The sequence below is a fragment of the Helianthus annuus genome, chromosome 3 (genome assembly GCF_002127325.2).
Source record: "Helianthus annuus cultivar XRQ/B chromosome 3, HanXRQr2.0-SUNRISE, whole genome shotgun sequence".
In the NCBI taxonomy this organism is placed as follows: Eukaryota; Viridiplantae; Streptophyta; class Magnoliopsida; order Asterales; family Asteraceae; genus Helianthus; species Helianthus annuus.
Genome location: NC_035435.2, coordinates 136,199,629 through 136,212,312, shown reverse-complemented (window position 1 = coordinate 136,212,312; position 12,684 = coordinate 136,199,629).

Below are 12,684 nucleotides of genomic sequence, written 5' to 3'. Positions count from 1 at the left end.
CGTATCATGTAGGAAGTGTGTTGACAAACTCCCCCTTAACATAAGCTCCCCCTTGAGTTATGCTCGTGAAAAGACTTTATCTTTATGAAGTGAGATCCTTGTGGTGTTGATGATGGCCAACGGCAACTCGATCATTTTCATCACTTGAGCGCCTTCTCGTCGTGTCTTCATTCCAGAGCTTGTCATCGACCATGTTCTCCTAGCCTTTAGAATCTGCACATGCAAGAAATCTAAACGCGTAATGAGAACAACTGCTTGGAATATAGTATAAACAAATGACACACGAATGACCATGTCACAAACAAACACCGTCCGACAGTTTGAAAGTTTAATAACTTTGTCAATTTTAGATTTAACTTTCAAAACTTGCAAAATTTGACCGTTTATGAAGATTTAGTCAATTCGGTTTTCGTCAGGTTTCAGGTAACGAAGACTTGAGCTCCAACATCGTACGATCGAAAATAAAGCAGAAATAAAATCTTTTTGGCTTTTATAAAGTTTATATTAAAACACTCCTAAAATCTTTTTGGTATTTTTGAAAGTAAAAGACAACAATTTAAAATCCTTTGAGTGTTATCAAACGACATCACCGCTAATGTCGTGCTGATATGCACCAAACGACGAAACTGTTTAAAAGAAGACAATAAAAGTTAAGCAGTAAATAAATATATACAGACATTCTTTTTGCGAGTTTCGAGGGTAAGAGAATCATATCAGTGTACGGTCATGCCAAAACACTCTTGTTGTTCAGTTAGTTAACATTAAGATAAGCATCCTATAACAATTATCGGTATTGTTGTCCACTTAAGCTCAACTTATCAGATGTAATCATGACAAGAGGATACGTTAATGTATGATTTATACTTACAGACCGATGTTCATCCACATCACGACACATTCCCGTATCAAGGTATGCACGAAAGTTCATCTTACCGGTGAGTATACCGATTATCATCTGTTTGACCGTATAAATTGTGAGATACTCACTTATTTTGAATTGAAAACAAGCCCTTTGTGATAAAATCACTTATTGATGAGGAACTTGATTTTCATATGCATGAGGGCACAGGTGCAAGTCCGTGAACAGGTCAGTACTTCCGTACAGCAGAGAGACGAACTTGACACCCGGAAAAATGTGATATTTTATCACTTATTTGATTTGGACATGTGATTGTTTATCACTTATTGAGGTCGAATGCAGTATGCAATATGTACACGTATGTATAGTATCATGGAAGATCTAGACTTGCGTCCCCTTTATTTTTCGGTAAAAGATACAACCATGATACCCAGATGATAAGCAGCATAAAGACCGAATATCTCAGAACCTCGGCAATCTATCAAACGAAATTTCGGTACTAAGACCATATGCCAATGAATGGTTCCCACCTGGTCTTCAGTCGATTAAGATTTATATCACCCTGCACACTTTAAAATGATTGTGAGCCTACCGATACATCTTATATAGAGCTGCTTATTGTTTTTCATTTAAGGTTTAAAGAGGTTTGAATAGACCACTGATGTACTATCATTTTCTCTTTTGCTCGCCAGGAAACTCATTTTTGCTTTTCTATTGTTTTTGTGTTTTTGAAATTTTTCGATGTTTTTGGATTTTCAGATTTTTGGATTTACTCCCCCTAAAATCAATAAACTAAGACAAATTTAAAAACACAAGGGTATTTACAAAAATGATTTTCCGATGTTGGTTTTACTCTTGCTTGACCTTAATGCCGTTTACCAATAATAAAAAGTCAAATCTTGATTTGTCAAAAGCTTTGGTAAATAAGTCGGCACGTTGGTCATCGGTGTGGACCTTAACAACATCGATTAGCCTTTTCTCAAAGCAATCACGTATGAAGTGATATTTGATTTCGATGTGTTTGGTCTTTGAATGCTGCACAGGATTTCTAGTGATATCTAAAGCAGCAGAATTATCAACGTAAATAGGAGTAGTTAGGAATTCAAAACCGTAGTCCCGCATTTGTTGTTGGATCCAAAGAACTTGGGAGCAACAACTTGAGGCAGCAATGTATTCAGCTTCGCATGTTGATGTAGCGACACACGTCTGCTTCTTGCACTGCCATGTAACTAGGCGATTTCCTAAGAACTGACATCCAGCCGTTGTGGATTTACCGTCGATTTTGCATCCGCCAAAATCAGAATCACTGAAAGCTACCAATTCAAAGTTATTATCCCTAGGGTACCACAGACCGGTGTCAGGGTACGCCTTCAAATAACGAAAGATCCTTTTAACAGCAGCAAGATGTGAGGCCTTCGGGTTAACTTGATATCTGGCAAGCAGGCATGTTGGGTACATTATGTCTGGCCTTGATGCTGTGAGGTACATAAGAGATCCGATCATAGCGCGATAGTTTGAGGGGCTAACAGCTTCTCCCTTCAAGTCAGGAGTAATTCCGTGATTAGTTGGCAATGGGGTACCAATGGGCGTTGCATCAGACATCTGGAACCGGCTCAAGATGTCACCAACATATTTAGTCTGATGGATGAATATCCCAGACTCCGTTTGTTGTACTTGTAGGCCCAAGAAGAAAGTCATTTCCCCCATAGCACTCATCTCGAATTTATCCTGCATGATGCGCTCGAATTCCCTACACAAGACATCATTAGTAGAACCAAAAATAATATCATCAACGTATACCTGTACCAGAAGAAGATCTCCATCTTGTTCTTTGATGAAAAGAGTACAGTCGATAAGACCTCTGCGAAAACCGTTCTCCAGCAGATAGTGAGATAAGGTTGCATACCAAGCTCGCGGTGCTTGATGTAGACCATAGAGAGCTTTGTTGAGCAACCAAACCCGATCGGGATGGATAGGATCTTCAAAACCTGGAGGCTGCTCGACGTACACCTCTTCTTCAACCACACCATGTAAAAATGCACTTTTCACGTCCATCTGATAGACCTTGAATCCTTTGAAGGACGCATAGGCTAGAAAGATTCGAATTGCTTCGAGACGTGCAACAGGTGCATAGACTTCGTTGTAGTCGATCCCTTCAATCTGACGAAAACCCTGAACGACTAAACGTGCTTTGTTTCGGATAACAACTCCGCGGTCATCCTTTTTGCATTTGAAAACCCAACGGGTACCAATCTTCTTGTATCCAGCAGGTTTCTCTACTAGTTTCCAGACACCCAGCTTCTGGAATTGTTGCAGTTCTTCCTGCATTGCTTCAACCCAAGCGCTATCTTTCAAGGCTTCTTTCCATGTTCTTGGTTCTTCTTGTGAGACATAACACGCGAAGGACCAGTCGTTTTGTTGCCCGGATTCTCGAATAGCTGCATACAAGCCTGCATTGTTGTTGTTTCGCAACATGTTTCTTGTTTGTACGCCACTTTGCACATTTCCAATGATGTTTTGTTGAGGATGGGTATTATGAATCCTTGTTTCTGGATTATCTGGAACTGGAACATTTATACCCAGGTTGTTAAGATTAAGATCAACAACCAATTCAAGACCCGGAATTGACGAAGAGGATGATGCAGTAGTCTCAGCTGTTCTATGTGTATCCACTGGAGGAGTACCCTCTGAAGTACCATGAACTGCTGTTGTAGGAGCTTCTTGATCTGCATCTAGAAATTCATCATCCTCTGAAGATTCGTTCAATTCGTTTGCATCATGAAAATCCTCATTGTTGAGAGTATTGTTGTTCACCGAAGAAGAGGGTTCTTGATTCACAAGAATTGGACGAACCACCGGTGAAACTGTTGCATTATCACTCTCGAAAAACATCCTAGCCGCAGCATTTTCTTCAACGGCTTCAACATTGATCGAATTGAAGAAGTCATCGTACTCAAACATCCAAGGTTGACCCGGATTTTTGACTGGCAAAGTGTGCCTTTGTACTCTGACCTCAGACCACTCCTCGACCCTTTTAGTCTCTAGATTCCAGACTCGTAAGTTAGGGGTGGCATACCCAAGAAAGTATCCATCAATTGCTCTTGCCCCAAACTTTCCATTAGGATCGATGATTGTGCATGGAGCTCCAAACGGTTCTAGATAAGACAAATCTGGTTTCCGTTTTTGAAGAAGCTCAAAGCAGGTCTTGTTGTGCCTTTTGACTGTAAGGACTCTGTTCAATGTGTAGCATGCAAAGGCCACAGCTTCAGTCCAGAATGGAATGGGTAGCTGAGACTCTACCAACATTGTCCTAGCAGTCTCGATCAATGTGCGGTTCTTACGTTCAGCGACACCATTCTGTTGAGGAGTATAAGCTGCACTAAACTCATGAAGAATACCCTTTGAAGTGCAGAACTCCGCCATGAAATGATTTTTAAATTCAGTACCATTGTCGCTACGTATCCGCCTAACCTTCAACTTATACAAATTCTCAATCTGAATGATCAAGTTTTTGATAATGCCAAAGGTTTCATTCTTGTGTGCCATGAACGCAACCCAAGAAAATCTTGAATAATCATCAGTAACCACGAGGCAGTATTGATCACCCCGAATACTTTTGTGCTTGACAGGACCGAACAAATCCATGTGCAAACGTTCAAGAGGAACTGCCACCGTGTTGATCTTCTTTGTAGGATGCTTCTTCTTTGTTTGCTTTCCTTTCTGGCACGAAACACAGATGTCTTGAAGATGAAAATTTTTGAGGGGAACACCATTCACCAATTCATTTGAAACCAAATGATTCATTTTTCGTAAGTGAATGTGACCCATTCGTCTGTGCCAAGAGATAGTGTCCTTTTCTGTGGCTTTGGAAACGAAACAAGTTGCTTGTGCAGACGTAGTAATAGCCTGGCTCATGTCAAGGACGTACAAATCATTTATCCTTGGAGCCGACAGGAGAATCCATTCTTTTGGAATTTTGAAGCCGGGTTTCAGCACATAACATCCATTAGCATCAAAGTGTACTGAAAATTTCTTGTCACAGATTTGAGAGACACTGAGAAGATTGTGATCAAGCTGCTGCACAAAGTTGATCTTGTCAAAGCTGACAATCCCGTTAGATATCATTCCTTCACCCGTTATATATCCACCTTTATCTCCAGCAAAAGCAACATAACCTCCTCTAATAGATTTAACGTCATAGAGAAGCTTCATGTCGCCTGTCATGTGCCTGGATGCCCCACTATCAACAATCCAATGACTACTGATAGTTCCTCCTGAAGCACCCTGCACATGAACTCAAATGAATTAGTTGGAGATGGGGACCCAAGCCATTGTGGTCTTGGGTCTTCCATTTTCATCAATGACAATAACTTCTTGCCTTTGATGGTGGGTGAATTGTGATGGTCCCCCTGATTCAACAACCGTTTTTGGTTTCCAAGTCTGTTTGGTTTCACCAGTGTTTTTCTTTAAAATTTTAACTTCTTGATGATTTGAAGTTTTAGAATTTTCTGGTTTTACAACAACAGATTGTTTTTGAACCACATCGGTTTTAATCGCTTTTTCAATCCTTTTGACCTGTTGGCGTTTCTGTTTCTTTTCCCTTTCTTTTACAAGGCGGGGATCTTGTTTTGTGGAAACAGTTGGCTTACGGTCAGTTTTGCCACGGGGATCATCAACCTTTCCTTTCTGCTTATGAAGATATGGGCAGTTTCTAATAATATGCCCAATGGTTCCACACTCAAAACATGATCTTCGTTCAACAAACCCCGAAGAATCATGTGATCGTCTAGCCGATGATGTTGAACTTTGTGAACCCGAGGTACTAGGTTTTGAACTACTTGGTTCATTTCTTTTCTCGACAATAGCTTTCTTGACAAAATCTAAGTTAGATTGATTTTCAAACTTTTCAATTTTATCCGTTCCCGTTGATTTCACAAAGTTAACCTTTTTCTTCTTCTTTTGGTTCGGCTTCTTGTTAGCTTGAGCCGGTGTTTTACCTTTGGGTTTGGTGTGATTTTGCTGTGTTGGCACTGTTGGTAATTTCTTGTTACCAAATTGTTTTCGAATTTCAGCCTTTGGAATAGGAGGACACTGTGTAACTGTAACTTTAGGTCCTGCCTTTCCCAAGAACTTACTCGTCGAATTCTCAAAGACTTTACAGATTAAGGATTGATTAACATTCTTAATGGGAAAATCTTTGTCTGAGTAAATTTTATCATCACCAACTAGAGTGTACAGCAAATTCACACTCTCCGGCTTTTCTGCAGATGAGGACTCAGTTGCAACAGTCTTAGCGGGTTGAACAGGGGGATCACATAGAATGTGATTCTCAAGAGGTATGTCCTCATTTTTGGCTACCGCATCAGACTTTGCTGGGACAGTATCGTCAGATTCATCATCAGACGAATCAGCATCCTCAATCACAACTGGAGGATCTTGATTCTATTTAGCACTCACAAATGTATCTGCTGACACATCTGAATCTGAGGATACTTCCTTTTGGTATCCGAGTCCTGCAGCAAACTCCTTAACATCTAGAGGCACAGAAGGTTCAAAGAAAACCCTGTCCTCTTCATCAGGCATGGCATCATAATTATGTCTCACTGGTGGTGGACACTTCTTGTAGCCTATGCATGTGACATCTCTCTTTTCCTTCTGAACGTCAATGATGTGATCTAACACATAGCTAGAACTCAAATAACTGTCTAGCTTGAGTTGGATCGCATCACTTTCGGTTTTCACACAAGCCATCTCTTTTTGCATACTCTCAAGGCGAGATATATACAAATTAATATCAGTTTGTTTTCTTGAAACCATTTTAGTCAGTTCAGTTTTATCCTTCTTTAATGTTTCAATTACTGACTTAAATTCTTTTTCATGGTTTTCATAAAACATGTTGGCTTCTGTGCATTTAGAGAGGTCCACAGTCAATTTCTGATTGTGAAGAAAGGTCACATCATATTTTTCTTGCAAAGCGTCATGCTTACTTTGCAAGTCACTCAAATTCTCATTCACAGTAGTATGTTTGTCTTGCAAGTCAAACAAACTAGCTTGTAAAGCATCATGTTTGCCTTGCAACTCAGACATACTTTTCTCCAGATCAGCACATCTAGCATGTAACCTAGCACATTCATCACAATTAACAGCAGTGGGTTCATCGACACATACCTGACTTGATGAACCGTCGACATTAGCCATAAAGGCTGAATGGAGAGAAGACGAAGTATAAGCAGCTTGATCCACCAGAATAGATCCTCTTTGAGTTTCTGCTGCAACTTCCTCCAAGAGTTCATCAATATCTGCATCGATTGCTGCATTCGATGTCTCACCCACATAATCATCACCAGAATTGGATGATTCTTCATCAGCACTCCTGCTATAACCAGAAGAGTCTTCATCTTCAGACGATTCACCACCACTGGCAGAAGATTCTCTACCACTGGTGTGAACCAACTCTTTCACAATTTGAGCAAAACATGCTGTTTCATCAGGAGCATCAGCACCCAACTGGATTGACCAGTCACAACCTTCATCCACCTGAACTGCAAGTGCTCGGTTGGTTTGGTTATTTGCAGGCACCAATGAACGCTCAGTGTTTCTGTTCTGATTCTGCTGGTTGCCTCGGTTTCTGAAGGGATTTTGATTTCCGTGCTGTGCTGGCTTTGTACATTCCCTTTTAAAGTGGCCCCGTTCACCACAGTTGAAGCATTTAACAGCCTGCTTATCGAACCCATACTTGGTGTCTCGCTTACTTTCCAAGCTGGTTCTGCCAGTACTTTCCATCCAATCCTTTGCTCTTCTCACAGCACTCGCAAAGGCCCACTTGATATCCATCAAGTCCATCTCTTCCTTATCAATCTGCCTGTAATCTTCTTGTGTCAGATTAATGTTTCCAATCTGACCTTCTATCAACCCACAGTACGCGCTCACTACAGTGTTAAGTAGCTCCATGTGTTCCTTAGCTATTTCTACACTGACTTTAGAGAAGCTTGAAGTGTCAAGCTGTACTGTATTTGGCTTTGATTGTTGACCTGCAGCAGATGATGTTCCTCCATAACACGCATATTGTGGTTGTTGAGCAGGAGGAGGAGGAGGTGGTTGTATTGGATTTCCATACAGATCTGTGGTTGGAGGCGGCTTTACAGGAACTTGCACTGGATTGCCATACATATCCGTGCTTGTGACAAACGCCGTTTGAAGTGGAGCATGTGAACCGGCTTTTGCAGATGAAGAAGTGGAGGTGCCATAATACATCTCTGGATTCTGTGGCACTGCAACTCTCTTTGCCTTCAACGTTTCTTCCTGATCCTTGTTCTCCAGAAGCTGCACGAAATCGTTGATATTTGTAGTTTTCAACGTTCCGTTGTACTTCAAGATTTCCAGGAAGTTATTCCATTGAGGAGGCAATGCATCGGCAAACTTCTTTACCACCTCTGTTGGAGTCGTTGTGACTTCAAAGTTGGTCAGCTCAGTAAGTAGGTGATAGAAACGGCTTGTCATATCTCCCAAGGACTCTTTATCCATACATGTGAAGCCATCGAATTCTTTCTTCAGTAGATCTCGTCGTAGTTGACGTGTGGCTTCATTACCTACTCCTCTTGTCTTCAATGCATCCCACAGCTTCTTCGTAGTCTTGAAACTGACGAACTGATGATAAATATCCTTGCTCAGTGCTTGAGTGAGAATAGCGTATGCTTTCTTTTCTAAGTCATACGTCTTCTTTTGATCATCAGGAAGATCGGCAAATGTAGCTGTCGAAGAAGCAGCAACCTCGATAGATTGATCGAATTCCGTAGTGAACCGCAACCACAACTCTGTATTTTGACCAAGAATGTATGTATGGAAACGATCAACCCATCCCGGATATTCATTAAGATGCATCAACTTTGGAGGCCTGTTTAAACTTCCGGTTTCACTTTCGCTTAGTAGAAGACTTTGAATACTCGGAGTTTGATTTGAAACAAACGCCCATTGACCAGCTGGAGTGGCATTTGTTTGTGAGGATGTAGATACCGGCGATTCGGCCCATGATGGAGATTGACTGGTATTCATGTATTTTCCACTGTCTGGAGTCGGATTTCCCCACCAACTTGGATTCATCTTTGACAAGAAAAATAAATTCTATGTCCAAGTCACGAAAGATGATGAGCACCCGAAAGATCACACACAGTCGAAGGACCCTAGTTCGAAAGATCTTAAAAGAAAACAGAAACTTGTTAGCAATAAACAGACCACACTTCGAAAGATCAAATCTTGTTCGAAGGATCAACAGTGCTCGAAAGATCACTGTTGAATCTCGAACAACGATTTCGAAAGATTCAAGAACTCGAAGGATTCCCCTTTGAAAGATCCTTATCTTTCGAGTTAAATCCTTATCTTTCGGACACCTGTCTTTCGAAAAGATTCCTTTATCGAAAGATATGCTTCGGACTTCGAAAGATGGGTCGAAGGATAATAATCTTTCAAGCCTTCCTTAATCGAAAGATAGTCTTTCGAGGTCGAAGGATATCTTTCGAGAGGTTCTGACACACAGACACAAAGTGATGGGTTGGTGAAAAGGTGACAGGTTGGTAAGTCAACTTTCGGCAAAAGGAGGTAAGGTCTGACACAGATTTCTACCAACTTTGAAATGACCTGAAAGTTTACCAAATATGGACAATCTTATCCACACAGTCCGGTGACCGGAATAGTTACCGGAGTATGCCGGAAATCACCAAAACACTCAAAAACAAGTTTCTAAGTTACCCAACCCCACTTTAAACACTCCCGGTTAGTTTAGACACGTTTTTACTCAAAGAAAATGCAAGAAACTAAGTAAAAACAGGTGCAAAACCAAGTGTTTCAACACACCAAAACTTGTAAAAACCCGGTTTTAAACAAGGTAAAGAGCCAAGCTCTGATACCACTTGTAGGTCCCTTTTTCACGGAGGATAACGAACCTAAACCTTGTTATACAAACCTACTAGCTAGTGCGGAATCCCAGCTAGCAAGCAAACCGAGTTAGTAGCAGGTAGAGAAACAAACACACAAGTTCACCGATTAACACAACTTGTATTAATGCAATGAGGGTTCGGTTACAAGCTCAATGTTTACAGAAATGTTCTATAAACTCTCAAAGTGTGTGTGTGAGTCCTGGACAGAATGCTCTCAAAGCTCTCTATCTCTCGGATGTGCAAAAATGGCAGAACTATCTCACACATACACTGCATGGGTATATATATACCCAGCCCATGATGCCAGATCGAAGGATCCGATAGATGGTCCGAAGGATCATCTATCGAGGATAAGTTGTTCGAATCATCAGCATTGACCTCGAAGGATCATCCTTCGAGGTCTAACAGTCGAACTATATCTTTCGTGCACCTCGAAGGATCAACAGAATCCTTCGAGAAGCTATCCTTCGATCAGAACATCTTTCAATATACAAACCGTTGTCCAAGTCAAACCGGAGGATGGTTGACTTGGTCAACTTACAACACAAATCAGGACATCGTTACATACAGACCGAATACAGACAAAGTACAGACACAAGTGCACCAACAGAGTGACTTTTGTTCTTTGTGTTTTCCTCTTTCATAACTTAAAACCATAACATTTAACAGAATCCCAGTAGAAGGAAGATCTTCAGAAAAATATAGTTCAATATTCTGTCGATATGAAGAAGTGCAGAAAGGCCAAGAAACAAACGTAACCAGTAAAATCTCACTCATAAAAGCATATACTGTTATATAAAAGTTGATAATGAAGTCGTAATATGTATAAAATAAGGTGCTTTGGCCCAAAAACATCATGATCGAAACCAAAGTGAAGGAAATACTTTGAGAAACAAAGAGCAAAGATTGAATCACATACTTGAAAAGTAAAGCAGGTACCTCAGTTGACCAATCTGTATTAATGGCAATAGTAAATACAGAATCCACATGCTCTACATGCATATAAGAACACAAAAAAAAGTATGATAATACCATTTGTTGTCAGAAATTGGCTGCAAATTGGATTTAATACTGTAAGAGGACAAGCAAAAGTATCTTTTTACCCTTATCAGTTGGTGGAAACTCTGCAGTATGTTCGTATAAAAGTCGTAACAAACTGATAACTGATTAAAAGGTCATAATGTGTATAAGCAACAAAACGCACCTGCGTATACATCAAGGAAACTAACATGGAAGATAGTATTGCAGCTTCTGTATATTCGTAACGTCCTAAAAAGATTTAAGTGTATCCTGTAAAACCATAAAGAAGTCAAGAATTCTGCAGATAAAACGAAGAATTACATGTGAATTTATCAAACAAAAAGAAGCACTTTCGTAGATATGAAATAAAGCAGAGACCAAAGAATACAAATCATCCCTAACTTTAATATGTTCTCCTTTGGTGCTCAATCAGGACTTTCTGCCCTTATGGATACAGCAACAGTAAAACTGATTCAAGCTTCACAATTACCCTTGACGAAAATATTTTACACTTCACAAATTAATCTATTCAAATGTGGGACAGGTTCAGCTGTTAAGAAGTCAATGGCATGTATGTTAAAAGATGATTGAATTCAATTTACAAGAATCATATATGACATCTTTTGTCATTTATAGAAACTATACAAGTTTCCATTTGCAAAATGGATCTACGAACAAATTTGTAATCAAGTTGAATAATTACAAAACACTTCGTAACGCATCTTTGGTCTACCAAATTTGGATGGCATCTTTTGCCATAGACAAAGTTTGCACTAAAATTGATAAATCCAATTTAGTACCACATGGGGTACTTAAGTTTTGTATACTACTCAACTTTTGTCTACTACAAAGTTATGTACGACAACAAATTTTGGGCACAAAATTTAATGGTTTCAAATAGTAATTCATTTGTCATCCTACTTACGGTAGTAATTTACCGAAGCAACAAACTTTGCCATCAAATTGTCTACTACAAGTTTGTGTACGACAAATTTTTGGGCACAAAAATTAATGGTTTCAAATAGTAACTTATTAGTTACTCTATTTACCGTAGTAAATAGCCACACGGTAAACTACCGCAATACCATTCCGCAAGTGGTATCAGAGCCGAGTGCTCTTTTTTAAAAAATAAGATACTTCCCTTTTAAATGGAAAACAAAAAATTATTTAAAGACGATTCGGAAGAATCAAAACAAAACACTGAGGTAATAAACTTTAGTGAAAACGAAAAGGGTTTTGTATCAGATTAAGATTATATGATTAACTCTGATCAACTAACAAAAATTAGCAAGCTTAAAATCAAGCTTGACACAAAACAAGTTTTTAATCAAACAAAAACTTTACAAAATTTAGTGTCTAGAGCCTTTTCTAGAAAAAATAACATATTTTATTGTTTTAACACTGAAGAACTTTCAGTGGACATAAAAAATACATCGAGAGAAGTTTATTTGCCACTTCTTACAAAAGGGGAAATAGCAAAAAGGCTTTTACATATTAAACCAGAATTGAGAAAATCTCTCAATATGGTACATATAGGAGCAGTCAAAATTCTCCTAAAGCACAGTTTAGAGATGGAATAAATTTTCCTATAAAAATGGCCCTTGTTGATAATAGAATTATTAATAGGCAAGACGCTCTTCTGGGAGCGATACAAGGAAATTTAGCTTATGGTAAATTCATGTTTACTATTTATCCTAAATTTGCTTTACATCGAGATTCAAAAGATTTTGATAAAACTTTAAGTTTTATACACCAATGTGAAAAGAACTGACCTTATGGAATCAGGAAATAAAGTTTTTACGATTAATTATTTAATTTCGTATGCTTTAACTAATAGTACTCATTCAATTGAGTATAAGGAAAAAGAAAATA